Below are 14,179 nucleotides of genomic sequence, written 5' to 3' on the forward strand. Positions count from 1 at the left end.
CTTTAAGAATTTAAGAAGCCCCATTGAAATCAGCATGCTTAAAATTCTGGGTGTTCCACTTCAGGAAAGATGGAGCTAGATTGGAGACATCCCAGAGGAGAGCAATAAAAATAATGAAAGGTTTAGAAGCGCTGGGGGATGGACTAGATGACCTCTTCAGGTCCTATGTTTCTATGATTCTATGAAAAGTTATGCACCTGCTTAAATGTTCTGCTGGACTGAGGCAAGAATGCGCCGATCCATGCAGGATCAAGCCCTGAATGACCTATTGTTCTCTGCTTGGATGCATTTGATGAAAGAAATCCAGTCCTTCTTCCTTGCTACCTTCTGTAGAACTGCACATTAATCAAGCTGCCTTTGAAGTTGAATAATCATTTTATTTGTAATATTTGTCTGAATGCCGACTGACTGACATGATAGTTGGCCAAAATCAAAGAACGGGTAAAGAAATAAATGATATGTGTGTATGTATGTCATGTGTATGAATATGTACACACACACACATACTTTTTCTTGATCTTTGGCCACAAAAAACATACCACACATACATACCTGATGATCACAGTAGATGTTCACTACGTTTTACCTTTTTCATGCCAGGGTGTTATGAATGAGAACCAAGCCATCCCCATAATTTCACAAACTGGAATGTGTGGCATGAGCTAAGTACAATTAATAATGATATGATTTGACAATCACTATTGTGATACGGGGTGAGGAAAGAGGTGAATTGAGGATATTGACATACGATGACACTGGTTTAAAGGCAGTTTCTTATCTCTTGTGATGGGGCAAGGCCAGATGGCTACAGTAAAGTAGTAATGAACAGGTATGTTAGCCCCAGGCTAAACAAATCCCTGGTACCATGGTAACCAAATGGCAGTTGCTCCAGGTTAATCAATTCACCTGGGGACAATTAAGATCCTTCTAGAAGGCAGTGGAGATAGCTACATTGATTGGGACACCTGAAGCCAACCAAGGGCTGGCTGGAACTAGTTAAAAGCCTCCCAGTTAGTCAGTGAGGTGTGCGTGTGAGGAGCTGGGAGCAATAGGCGCAAGGAGCTGAGAGTAAGAGGGTGTGCTGCTGGAGGACTGAGGAGCACAAGCATTATCAGACACCAGGAGGAAGGTCCTGTGGTGAGGATAAAGAAGGTATTTGGAGGAGGCCATGGGGAAGTAGCCCAGGGAGTTGTAGCTGTCATACAGCTGTTACAGGAGGCACTATAGACAGCTGTAATCCACAGGGCCCTGGGCTGGAATCCGGAGTAGAGGGCAGGCCCGGGTTCCCCCCAAACCTCCGAACTCCTGATCAGACACAGGAGGAGTTGACCCAGACTGTGGGTTCCGCCAGAGGGGAAGTTCACTGAGGTGAGCAAATCCGCCAATATGCGCAGGGCCCACCAAGGTAGAGGAGGAACTTTGTCACACTCTATAAAGACAGGTTAAAAGATAAATCTATACATAGAATATTTTTCTTGTCATTATAAATATATGTTTCTAAAAATATGTTCATTGTTGTTAATTTTCTCAGAAATATTCACCCCTGGCTACACGCTTTAAGTCTGATCATTAGAAGTGTACGTGTGGTGACTTTTCAGCAGCCAAAGAACAAGAAGCTACTGGATTTAGTCTGCATGGCTGTAGTGTCCAGAAGGGATACATTTGGAAGCTCTATTTTTGCAATGGTCTCAAATTGCACTGTGGAAGGCTTAGGTTGGATATTAGGAAAAACTTTTTCACTAAGAGGGTGGTGAAGCACTGGAATGGGTTACCTAGGGAGGTGATGGAATCTCCATCCTTACAAATTTTCAAAGGTCAGCTTGACAAAGCCCTGGCTGGGATGATTTAGTTGGGGTTGGTACTGCTTTGAGCAGGGGGGGTGGACTAGGTGACCTCCTGAGGTCTCTTCCAACCCTAGTCTTCTATGATTCTATGAATAGGTAACCATTAAAACATGATGGTTTTGCCGGATACATAAGAACAAAAAGGTTGACTGAAACTTTTTTATTTAATTTCAAACAAACTGAGGTAAAGAAGTATCTCTAATTCGTGCATTGAACTGATTGTTCCTGCGTCCTTCCAGATTTTAGAAGTAGCAGCTCACATTTCCTCCTCTCTAGCGTTTATTCATATATTACAAGAGGAAAAGAAGCCCCCATCCTTTTTCAGCTCCCAATCAGTTTCTTAAATTTGAATGAAGTAGCTTCATCAACTGAAATGAAGAATATATTCTTTCTGTACCTGCAGAAGAGACTACTGCTGCCAAAATCTGGCTATTTCAACAACTTCTGGACCCCCAGGTGCTTAGGCAATGACTTCCAATCGTTCAGTGGTTTGATGTCCTCTGAAACTTGGCAGCAAACATGGACTTCTTCATATATTTATTTAATTTAAATTAGTTTAATAGGCTAGAGCAACTCTAGGCCTTAATATAGCTTGTCATAGTTTCACATTTTATACCTGACAGCTTTGTTAAAAAAAACAAAAATCCAGTTTAATTTTTTTTTTAAATCCCTTTTGGGGGTTTTTGGTTTTGAAAAAGCCATTGATTGGTATTCACCTTGATTTTTGAAGAACTACTTCATTCGGGAGTGTCATAAACTGCTTGTATTCTATTAAAGGAGAGGAGGCAGAAAAATTAATCATATCAGTAATTTGTTGTGCCTTATTTGCTCAGTCTTAAACAAACAAGTATCTGAAATTCTAGCTAGTCTCTTTAATGTAGGCCAAGCTAAGAGGTGGTAGAAGGGGCAGGAATGCTGTCACTGTCCCTGAACCAGTATTAATTGCACAGGATATTGCCAGAAACCTACATTTTATTGCCAAATTGTCTAAGCCATTCCTCTTCTGCACTTCCTGGTTTATAAGTTTCAAATCTACAAAACCTTCCCCTTGACAGTCCCTGCCCAGGTGGTGCTACAGGCAGAAGAACCTGCGCAGTAACACTGTGACACCAGAGGTAACTCAGCCATCTGTCACTCACTGACTCCACTAACCCTGAGCATAAACCCAAAGCCTGCGGCCTGCCTTGGGCATCGCTCCCACTGAAACCTGCCCGCAGGGTGATTTTCTGCGGCCCGCGAGCCCTTCGCAGCCCCCCCGCTCACCCACAGTGTTTACCAGAGTGGCCGGACGAGCACCGGGAGCAGGGCAGGCTCCCTGCCTGCCTGCCCTGCCCTGCGCAGCTCCGGGAAGAGTTTGGTACGTGGGGAAGGGGGGGGCGGAGGGGTTGTGTGTGGCTGTTACTTTAGGCAGCGCCCCCAGCAGCTCCCATTGGCCGGGAACGGGGAACCGCGGCCAATGGGAGCGGCTGGAGGTGGTGCCTCAAGCAACAGAAATGCACAGCCCCTCCGCCCCCCCTTCCCCATGTTCCAGCCTCTTGTGGGGGCAGGGCAGGCAGGCAGGCAGGCAGGTAGGGAGCCTGCCCTGACCCCGGTATGCGCCAGGCCATATCCTGCCCCCGAACCCCTCCTGCCGCCGAACACCCTGCCCTGAGCCCCCTGCCGCACCCTGCACCCCAACCCCCTGCCTCACCCCGCACCCCTCCTGCATCCCAACCCACTGCCCTGAGCCCCATGCCGCACCCCTCCTGTACCCCGACCCCCTGCCGTAACCTGCACCCCTCCTGCACCCTCACCCCTGCCCTGAGCCCCCTGCTGCACCCTGCACCCCGATCCCCTGCCCTGAACCCCCTGCTGCACCCCGCACTCCTCTTGCACCCCAACCCACTGCCCTGAGCCCCCTGCCGCACCCCACACTCCTCTTGCACCCCAACCCACTGCCCTGAGCCCACTGTCGTACCCCACACTCCACTTGCACCCCAACCCACTGCCCTGATCCCCCTGTTGGTGTCACTAGGCATAGCTACCAGGTAACTCAGGAGGGTGGAAGGCCAGAAGTGCCAATGAAACTCCCCTGCTCTGGGTCTAAGTGAGCCACAGAACTCCATCTTGTGAACTTTAACCTACCTACATGCTCACAGCCTAAATGCTGAAGCAGAATATGTAATGGTCAGCTTTTCTAGCAGACAGCTGCAGTTTCGCTCACACTAGCAAATGTAGTAGTGATAAGAATGGGGGAAAGAAGGGGGGAAGTCTGCGTGCGCATGAACCTACAAGGCCGAAGATAAGCATGCGGACGGGAACTTTTCTAATACGCCACAATGTGTGTCTGCTGTAACTGCTCGGGAAGGGAGGGGTAGGAGGGGAAAAGTAACAGAACAAAGGCTTACACACAAACAGCTTGGAATATAAAATGGGAAACTTGCTTGTATGTGCTGCGCTTGATTTGAGACATGCTGGTCTCCTAGTGCCTATTCAGAGCTCTTGAATAAACTTGGTTTGCTTCTCCACCCTGGTGTGTCTATTGGTGCAGCACACACCGGGCAATGAACCCTGTTGCCCCCTCGGGGCCCTCTGGGCCAGCAACAGTTTTGGCACCCAACGTGGGGCTCAGGGCTGAAATTTAGCCTTACCCGGATCCCTCCTGGTAGCCGATGGATTACGGCGACGACCAACGCCCAGCGCGCACCGGTGATTTCATCGGGGGCCTCGGCTGAGACGTGGTGTGATCGACCCCGGAGGGCACAACGGTGCAACGCGCTCGAGTAGTGGAGAAGCAGTTGGGGGCGACGGTGAGGAACCGGACCCTTGGATAAGGTAGGAACAGTCCAGTGGGGACTTTACCTGTTTTGACCTGGGGACGCCCAGTGTCTCCCTAGAGTATGGGCCAGGGACAGAGTACAGCCGGCGGGGCACAGTGTACGCCCTTAGAATGTGTTCTAGCAAATTGGGACGTGTTTGGGTCAGATTAGATGCTTAGAAGTAAATTAAAAAGATTCTGTACAGTAGACTGGCCTCAATATCAGCTAGAGTGCCAGGAAAGGTGGCCACCGGAAGGATCACTTAATTACAACACAATCCTTCAGTTACTTTTGTTTTGTCAGCGAACTGGTAAATGGAATGAACATCTCTATGCGTATACGTTTATGGTGTTAAGAAATAGGCCTGATATTTTCCACAAGTGCCATTTAGACTTGGTAGTACCTGCTGCTAATCCTCAGTACCCTCCCACAGTTGTAATGGCAGAATCGGTATCCCCTTTGGCTCCAGCACCCCCACAGGCTCCAGAGAGTACCCCCTCGGTGGGATTGTATCCGTTGATTACTGAGAATGTGGTAGCCCATCCAGGAACACAGGATCATGCAGCCCAGATTGTGCCAGTGTATTCTCATGTTCCTTTTAACCCAGTGCACCTAGCTGCCTTTAAGGCAGAAGCAGGGGAATTTTCCACGAATCCAAGCAAGTTTATTTCGATCTTTGAAGGGTGTCTAGCAAGCCATAAGCCTGACTGGGATGATTGCAATATACTGATAAGAACCTTGTTGTCTGAGGTGGAGTGGAATCAGGTTATAGCTAAAGCTAAGGAGGAGGCACAGAGAAGGCATTTAAGGTTTTAAAAAGGAAAGCTATTGGACACCAGAGGTTGTACCGAGTGGATTCCTCAAAAGTGGGTGTGCTCGTCCTGGTTTGTTGCTCCAGAGCTCTGTATAGAAGTTATTTTACTGGAAGGGTGTATAATGGCAATGTGTATGTGTTCATTGTTGGGAAAAGGTGTATGAGTGAAGAGTGGAAGTTTCCTTTTTAAGTTAAAAGAAGCCAAGAAGGAGAGAAGGAAAAAGAACAGAATGAGTTAACTGGGGAAAAAAATATAGCTAGCAAGCTCAGTCCAAAGATAAGATGCTGGCCCCATCCAAGGACATTGTTCACAGCTAAGACTTGGCTGACAACCAAGGCCTGGTCTACACTAGGAGGTTATGTCGAATTTAGCAGCATTAAATCGAATTAACCCTGCACCCGTCCACACAACAAAGCTATTTAGTTCAACATAGAGATCTCTTAAATTTGATTTCTGTACTCCTCCCCAACGAGGGGAGTAGCACTAAATTTGACATGGCCATGTCGAATTAGGGTAGGTGTGGATGGAAATCGATGCTAATAGCTCCGGGAGCTATCCCACAGTGCACCACTCTGTTGACGCTCTGGACAGCAGTCCGAGCTCGCATGCTCTGACCAGCCACACAGGAAAAGCCCCGGGAAAATTTGAATTCCTTTTCCTGTCTGGGCAGTTTGAATCTCATTTCCTGTTTGGACATCGTGGCGAGCTCAGCAGCACTGGCAACGATGCAGAGCTCTCCAGCAGAGGTGACCATGCAATCCCAGAATAGAAAGAGGGCCCCAGCATGGACTGATCGGGAAGTCTTGGATCTGATCGCTGTGTGGGGCGATGAGTCCGTGCTTTCGGAGCTGCGCTCGAAAAGACGGAACGCAAAGATTTACGAGAAGATCTCAAAAGCCATGACAGAGAGAGGATACAGCCGGGATGCAACGCAGTGCCGCGTGAAAATCAAGGAGCTGAGACAAGGCTACCAGAAGACCAAAGAGGCAAACGGACGCTCTGGATCCCAGCCCCAGACATGCCATTTCTACGAGGCACTGCATTCCATTTTAGGTGCGGCCGCCGCCACTACCCCACCAGTGACCATGGACTCTGAGGATGGGATTTTGTCGAGGGCCACTTCCTCGGAGATGTTAGCGGATGGGGAAGATGAGGAAGGAGATGAGGAGGACGAGGCAGTTGACAGCGCTTACAACGCTGATTTCCCCGACAGCCAGGATCTGTTCATCACCCTCACAGAAATCCCCTACCAACCGTCCCCAGGCGTTAACCCGGAGCCAGAATCAGGGGAAGGATCAGTCGGTAAGTGTTTAAAACATGTAAACATTTATTTTGAACAGAACAGGAATATTAACAATATTAACAATGGGTTTTTCATGATTGGTTTGCCCTAGGCGCTTAACGTTTTAGTCCTTGGCAGTGCAACTACTGCAAAAGAGTCAAACAATGTCCGCTTTATGATGATTAGTTTGCCCTAGGAGCTCTACTTTTTAGTCCTTGCCAGTGCAGCTACTGGAAAAGAAGGTCTATATGTCTGGGGATAGAGCTAAAATCCTCATGGGACATCTCCACGAAGCTCTCCTGGAGGTAATTGGAAAGCCTTTGCATGAGGTTCCTGGGGAGAGCGGCCTTATTGGGTCCTCCGTGGTAGGAAACTTTTCCACGCCAGGCTATCATCAAGTACTCTGGGATCATTGCCTTGCAGAGCATGGCGGCATACGGCCCTGGTTTTTGCTGGCTTTCATGCAGCATGCGGTCTTTCTCTGTCCCAGAAATCCTCAGCAGAGTGATGTCGCACATGGTGACCTGCTTTGTATTAGGGGAATGTTACTGTTGGGACTGCTTGCCTGTTCCTTTACAGAACTGTAACCGGCGGTTTGCAGCCACGCAGTGGAGGCGGGAGAGGGGCAGCATACAGGGATCTTTCCCGGGGACAGCTGCGAGGGGGTGGGACAGGGGCAGAGTTCATGCTTGCCGGATTGCCGGCAGCAGGAACTGGCCAACGCTAGGAGTATTGCTTTGAACGTGAAAGGAGGGCACTGCTATAATTTAAGTTTTAAGCAGCCAAAAGTCTACGGCTTACCATGTCAGCCTGCTACCCGAATTCCGCTGTCCTGCCCCGCTTCTCTGATCTCCAGTGCAAGACCCCAGGCACTGAATGCGAAGGCCGAAAATTCGACCTTGTCCTGAGTGCGCATGTGATAGGTGCTGTGCATGGTCTTCTTCACAGAGAAAGACTATGTTCATTGTTCACAAAAAAATATCTTTGTGAGGAATTCACTCCCTTTTTCCCATCCCACAGCTACGACTGTCTCCCGACCTACCCTGGCATCCCCCTCCCAGAGGCTGGCGCAGATTAGGCGTAGAAAGAAAAGGACATGGGACGACATGTTCTCAGAACTTATGGGCTGCTCCCAAGCCGAGGCGGCCCAGCAGACCTAGTGGAGGGAGCACATGTCCCAAATCCATTGATCACACATTGAACGGGAGGAGAGGTGGCGTCAGGAAGACCAGCAGGCGACTCAAATGCTGCTTGGACTAATGAGGGAGCAAACGGACACGCTCCGGCGCCTTGTGGATGTTCTGCAGGACCGGAGGCAGGAGGACAGAGCCCCGCTGCAATCTCTCTCTAACCGCCCTCCCCCGCCACAAAGTCCCATACCTCCTCACCCAAAGTCCCAAGAAGGAGGGGCGGCAGGGGCCGTGAAAACTGTCACTCCACCCCTGCAGACTGCTCAATTAACAGAAGGCTCTCATTCCCCAAAATTTGATAAGTCCTTTCCTTCCCGCCTCACCCAAGCCCCCGTCCCAGTTTCATCCCCTAACTGTGTAGTTGCTAATAAAAAATATGTTTCTGTTAATTACTGTTTCCATCATGTTCTTTTACAGGAGAGTGTGTTTGAAGGGTGGAAGGGGGTTGGTAATTGGAGAGGACAGTCACCTTTACCAGGGTACAGACACAGGGGCAGGTTCAGCAGCAGGTCACACACACATTGCAGTCACTCGGCACCTGGTCAGTCTGGGAGGTGGTTTTCATGTTCTGTGTGGGGGTGGGCTATGTGACTTTGTGGCGGGGGAGGCCGGTTAGAGATCTTATGCAGCGGTCCTTATCCTGGATCACAGAGCCACGCAGCAGTGGATCTGTAACCGTCCTCCCCTGCCACAAAGTCACATAGCTCCCACACACAGAGTCCCGAAAAGGAGGGGTGGCAGGCTCCGTTGAAACAACCAGTCCAGCACTGTGGACCGCTCTAGGAGCAGGAGCCTGTCATTCCTCGAGTTTATAAGCGTTCTTTCCATCACTACGCCCACTCCCCACCACAGTCTGCATCCCAGTTTCAACCCTTTACCGCGAAACCCGTAATAAAGACAGGTGTTCATTAACAAAGTTCCATGTATTTTATTTTTAAACGTGTGTTGGAAGGGGGGGGACGGGGTGAACGGGGTATGTAGCTGCAGAGGATAGTCAACATAAACTGGGTAAAGAAACGGGGGCAGGTTCAGCTTCTCTTTAAACAAAGTTAATAGTCACAGGATACCCTGCTCACTGAGGAACCTAGCTTTCAAAGCCTCCCGGATGCACAGCGCGTCCCGCTGGGCTCTTCTAATAGCACGGCTGTCTGGCTGGGTGTAATCAGCAGCCAGGCTATTTGCCTCAACCTCCCACCCCGCCATAAAGATCTCCCCCTTGCTCTCACAGAGATTGTGGAGCACACAGCAAGCTGCAATAACAGTGGGGATATTGGTTTCGCTGAGATCACAGCGAGTCAGTAAGCTTCTCCATCTCCCCTTGAGACGTCCAAAAGCACACTCCACCACCATTCTGCACTTGCTGAGACTGTAGTTGAAGAGTTCTTTTTCAGTGTCCAGGGCGCCTGTATAGGGCTTCATGAGCCAGGGCATTAGCGGGTAGGCTGGGTCCCTGAGGATCACTATAGGCGTCTCCACATCCCCAACAGTTATTTTGTGGTCCGGGAAGTAAATACCTTCCTGCAGCCGTCTAAACAGACCAGAATTCCTGAAAACACGAGCGTCATGAACCTTGCCCGGCCATCCGACGTTGATGTTTGTAAAACGTCCCCTATGGTCCACCAGTGCTTGCAGCACCATTGAAAAGTAGCCCTTTCGGTTAATGTACTGGCTGGCCTGGTGGTCCGGTCCCAGGATAGGGATGTGAGTTCCATCTATAGCCCCACCGCAGTTTGGGAATCCCATCGCAGCGAAGCCATCTATGATGACCTGCACGTTTCCAAGGGTCACTACCTTTGAGAGCAGTAGCTCAATGATTGCGTTGGCTACTTGCATCACAGCAACCCCCACGGTAGATTTGCCCACGCCAAAGTAGTTCGCGACTGACCGGTAGCTGTCTGGCGTTGCAATCTTCCAGAGGGCTATGGCCACTCGCTTCTGGACAGTCAGGGCTGCTCACATCCGGGTGTCCTTGCGCTTCAGGGCAGGGGACAGCAGCTCACAAAGTTCCAGGAAAGTTCCCTTCTGCATCCGAAAGTTTCGCAGCCACTGTGATTCATCCTAGACCTGCAGCACTATACGGTCCCACCAGTCCGTGCTTGTTTCCCGGGCCCAGAATCGCCGTTCCACAGCATCAACATGACCCATTGCGACCATGATGTTCACGGCGCGGGGTCCCGTGCTTTGCGAGAGGTCTGTGCCACTCTCAGACTTCATGTCCTCACCGCGATGCCGTTACCTCCTCGCCCGATTTCTCAGCATCTGCCTCTGGAAAAGGTGGACGATAAGGTGCGAGGTGTTGACAACGGCCATAACTGCAGTGATGGTCGCAGCGGGCTCCATGCTCACAGTGCTGTGGCGTCCGCGCTGTCACTCACCAGAAAAGCGCGCGAAATGAAATGATTGCCCGCTGGCGCTTTCAGGGAGGGAGGGCGGTAGTGACGGTTGGATGACGACAGTTACCCAAAACCACCCTCGACACATTTTTTTCCCCAGCAGGCATTGGGGGCTCGACCCAGAATTCCAATGGGCAGCGGGGACTGCAGGAACTGTGGGATAGCTGCCCACAGTGCACCGCTTCCAATGTCGACTCTTGCCCCGTTAGTGTGGACTCACAAAGTCAAATTACTGCCCTTAGTGTGGATAAACACGTTCGACTTTGTAATATCGATTCCACATATTCGATTTAAGTAAAATCGAACTACTCTCGTAGTGTAGACATACCCCAAGAAAAGGGGGGCCTGAATGTGCCCAAGCAACTCAGCTTTGCTGGACAGTATTGGCCCAGGGATTTAAAAATTCCCCCACTCTGTTCGGCCAGGCTCTGGCCAGAGACTTGGAGGAGTGAAATAATTCGGACAAAGTTCTCCTCCTGCAATACGTAGATGACTTGCTAATTGCTGCTGTGGGTCTGATCCCTTGTCTCAAAGCCACTGTGAGTCTCCTGAACTTTATTGGACTCGGAGGATACAGGGTAGCTCGAAGCAAGGCTCAAATTCCTCTTTCAGAAGTACAGTATCTGGGATTTCACATAAGGCAGGGAGAGAGGCAGCTCTCAAATGACAGACAGGAGGCTATCTGCCAAGTTCCTATCCCAAGCAACCGTAAACAGCTCAGGGCATTTTTGGGCATGGCAGGCTTTTGCAGAATATGGATCCCAGAGTATGGACTGTGGGCTAAACCTCTGTATGAATGTGTTAAGGGAGCGGATCATGACCCCTTTCACTGGTCCCCAGAAGCGGACAGGGCATTTAAATCTTGAAAAGGAAGTTGATGGAAGCCCCAGTCCTGGGTCTGCCGGATCTCTCTAAGCCATTCCAACTGTATGTGCATGAAAGGAAAGGGATGGCCCTGGGAGTGCTTACTCAGTTATTAGGTGCCTGGAAACGTCCCGTAGCCTACTTTTCTAAACAACTGGATCCAGTTGGAAAGGGGTGGCCAGCATGCTTGAGGGCGGTTGCAGCCACTGCCCTAGTGCTTGGGGAAGCTGAAAAACTGACACTGGGAGGAATTGTGCAAGTGTATATTCCCCATATGGTCCAAGCCCTGCTGGACACTAAGGGTGGTCTTTGGCTCACACAGGCTTGGGTTGCTCGGTACCAGGCAAAACTGTTAGAGAACCCTGAAGTTACCCTGCAAACCTGTCCCTCCCTTAATCCAGCTACCCTGCTACCAGAAACAGAAAAGCAGGAACATGACTGTCTGGAAATCATAGATGCACAATACTCCAGCCGCCCAGATTTAAAAGATCAACCACTCCCAAATGCTGACTTGGAATGGTATACCGATGGCACTAGTGCCATTGTGGATGGGCAAAGGAGGGCGGGTTATGCTATTGTGACACTCCATGATACCGTGGAAACTGAGAGTTTACCTGCTGGGACATCTGCCCAACTTGCTGAACTAGTGGCCCTGACTCGTGCACTCGAGCTGGCAAAAGACAAACGGGTTAATATCTTTACTGATTCAAAGTATGCTTTTGGGGTATTGCATGCTCACGCTGGTCTGTGGAAGAAAGAGGGATGCTCACAGCCCAAGGCTCTCCGGTTAAGCATGGGTCTCAAATTCTCCGGCTGTTAGAAGCAGTACAACTCCCCTCAGCAGTAGCAGTGGTGTATTGCAAAGCCCATCAAAGGGAAGATCAAGATGTAACCAAGGGCAATGCCAGAGCAGACAGGGAAGCCAAGCGTGCTGCTACCCTAAAATCACCAACAGAGGAGAATGCCCAAATGCATGCCCTCATCCCATCAGCAGGTGAGCTTGCAGCTCCTCAGTACTCCCATGATGACAGAAACCTGGTTAACAGGCTCAGTCTCCAGGAAAAGGAGGGATGGCTTTATTCCACAGAGGGAAAAATCCTCTTGCCCAAGGGCCTGATCCGACCAGTGTTGCAGAAACTGCATCAAACCACCCACGCAGGCAGAGAGGCTCTTACCCAGCTTATGAATAAATATTTTCTAACCTCTGGATTTAAACCCCTAGCATCACAGGTACAGGCTGAATGTTTAATCTGCCAAAAGAACAACCCTCGACCAGGAGTAGCAGTGCTGCCAGCCACCCTGGAACCTACCCCAGGCCCAGGATTGGTGTGGCAAATAGACTTTACTGAGTTTCCCAGGACCCAAGGATACAGGTACCTCCTCGTCTTGGTGGATCGATTCAGTGGATGGCCTGAGGCCTTCCCATGTCATAACAACACTGCCAAAACAGTGGCTCTTAAGTTTGTCAAGGAGATCATTCCTCGCTTCGGCCTCCCCCAGTGGATGGAATCTGATAACGGAACACACTTCACATCTCAAGTGGTTCAAAAGATATCAAGTGCCCTGCAAATCCCCTGGAAGCTCCACACACCATGGCGACCACAAGCCAGTGGAGTAGTGGAACGCACAAATCAGACACTCAAGCGACACCTCTCAAAAGTCTGTCAGGAGGCCTCTCTTAGGTGGCCTGATGCTTTGCCCCTTGTGTTACTTCGCATGCGTGCTCTCCCCAAGGGCAGGTTAGGGCTTAGTCCCTTCGAAGTTATGTTTGGAAGGGCATGGCCTCTGAACGGTACACCGGTTCTGGCAGGAGAGTGGGAAATGGGGTGTGGTTTCTTGTCTCAGTACATGTGCTCTCTGTCTGCTGTTCTTTCTTCTCTTCACAGATACACCAAAGATTCACAGCCTCTTCTGCTGGATGCCCCGGTCCACTCCTTACAGCCTGGTGACTCCGTTCTCGTTCGGACCTGGAAGGACGAACCTCTCCAAGAGAAGTGGAAGGGACCCCCCCATCATCCTGCTGGTCTCCCATATGGCAGCAAAGGTCGAAGGACACAAGAACTGGATTCATCACTCTCGACTGAAAGCAGTACCCACTCCTGAACAGTGGACTGTCCAGCCTGCAGAGAAGACTGCCAGTGATGATTTGGGACTTAAGCTGTTATTCAAAAGACAGTAAGGGTCACTGGGAATGCCTGGTAATCTCTCTGAACAGCCACAGCACACTCCCCGCGAGAACCCTGAGCATTGGTTCTATCTATTCATAGAAGGCCGACCTAGCCTATGGTCCTGGTTCTTTTATTTTTTGATTTGTTTGGTGTCAATAATTTTTACCTTCTGGGCATTTGGGTTGTTGTAATCACAATATGGGTTCAGGTTCAGGGTCTCTCACAACATTCCTTTTTCTCACAGAAACCATCCTTCTGTTACCTACTGTTTCACCCACATCGCATGCAGGATGGGGAGCCATCCCTACAGATATGGCTACCAATACCTATGAAGCCCTGAAAATTGCCTTTGCCCATGAGTTCAATCTCTCACTCTGTTGGATATGTGCCCAGACTCCCCACCATTCGGCTGGATTGCCCTGAAGAGTAGTTCCCCAAAATTGGTCAGACTTTTGTCAAAGGTGAATGGTTACCAGCAGCAGCACCTCTGACAATTTAAGTTTGCGATCTAACTGTACTGTGGAAGCTCCTTATGGCCTACACAATGGCTCTTGGAATTCCCACTATAGTAGCGCTCTTAAGCCCCAGCCCATTCGTTTATGCTCTCCACCCACTGGTCTCATATGTTTTCAGCAAGCCAGAACAAGTAATCATACCTGGTTTGCAGGCATTAGTACATGTAGATTTTATATTGGTCCTGGTATAAGTCTCACTATCCCTTTACTAAATGCCACCAGTTGGCAAACCAGCGCTGCATTTTTTGCCCTTTCCGCACAAGCCACCCTACGGGACCTACAAGGTAATAATGGAAAGGCTAGTTATGGT

Source organism: Emys orbicularis, chromosome 21 (genome assembly GCF_028017835.1).
Source record: "Emys orbicularis isolate rEmyOrb1 chromosome 21, rEmyOrb1.hap1, whole genome shotgun sequence".
In the NCBI taxonomy this organism is placed as follows: Eukaryota; Metazoa; Chordata; order Testudines; family Emydidae; genus Emys; species Emys orbicularis.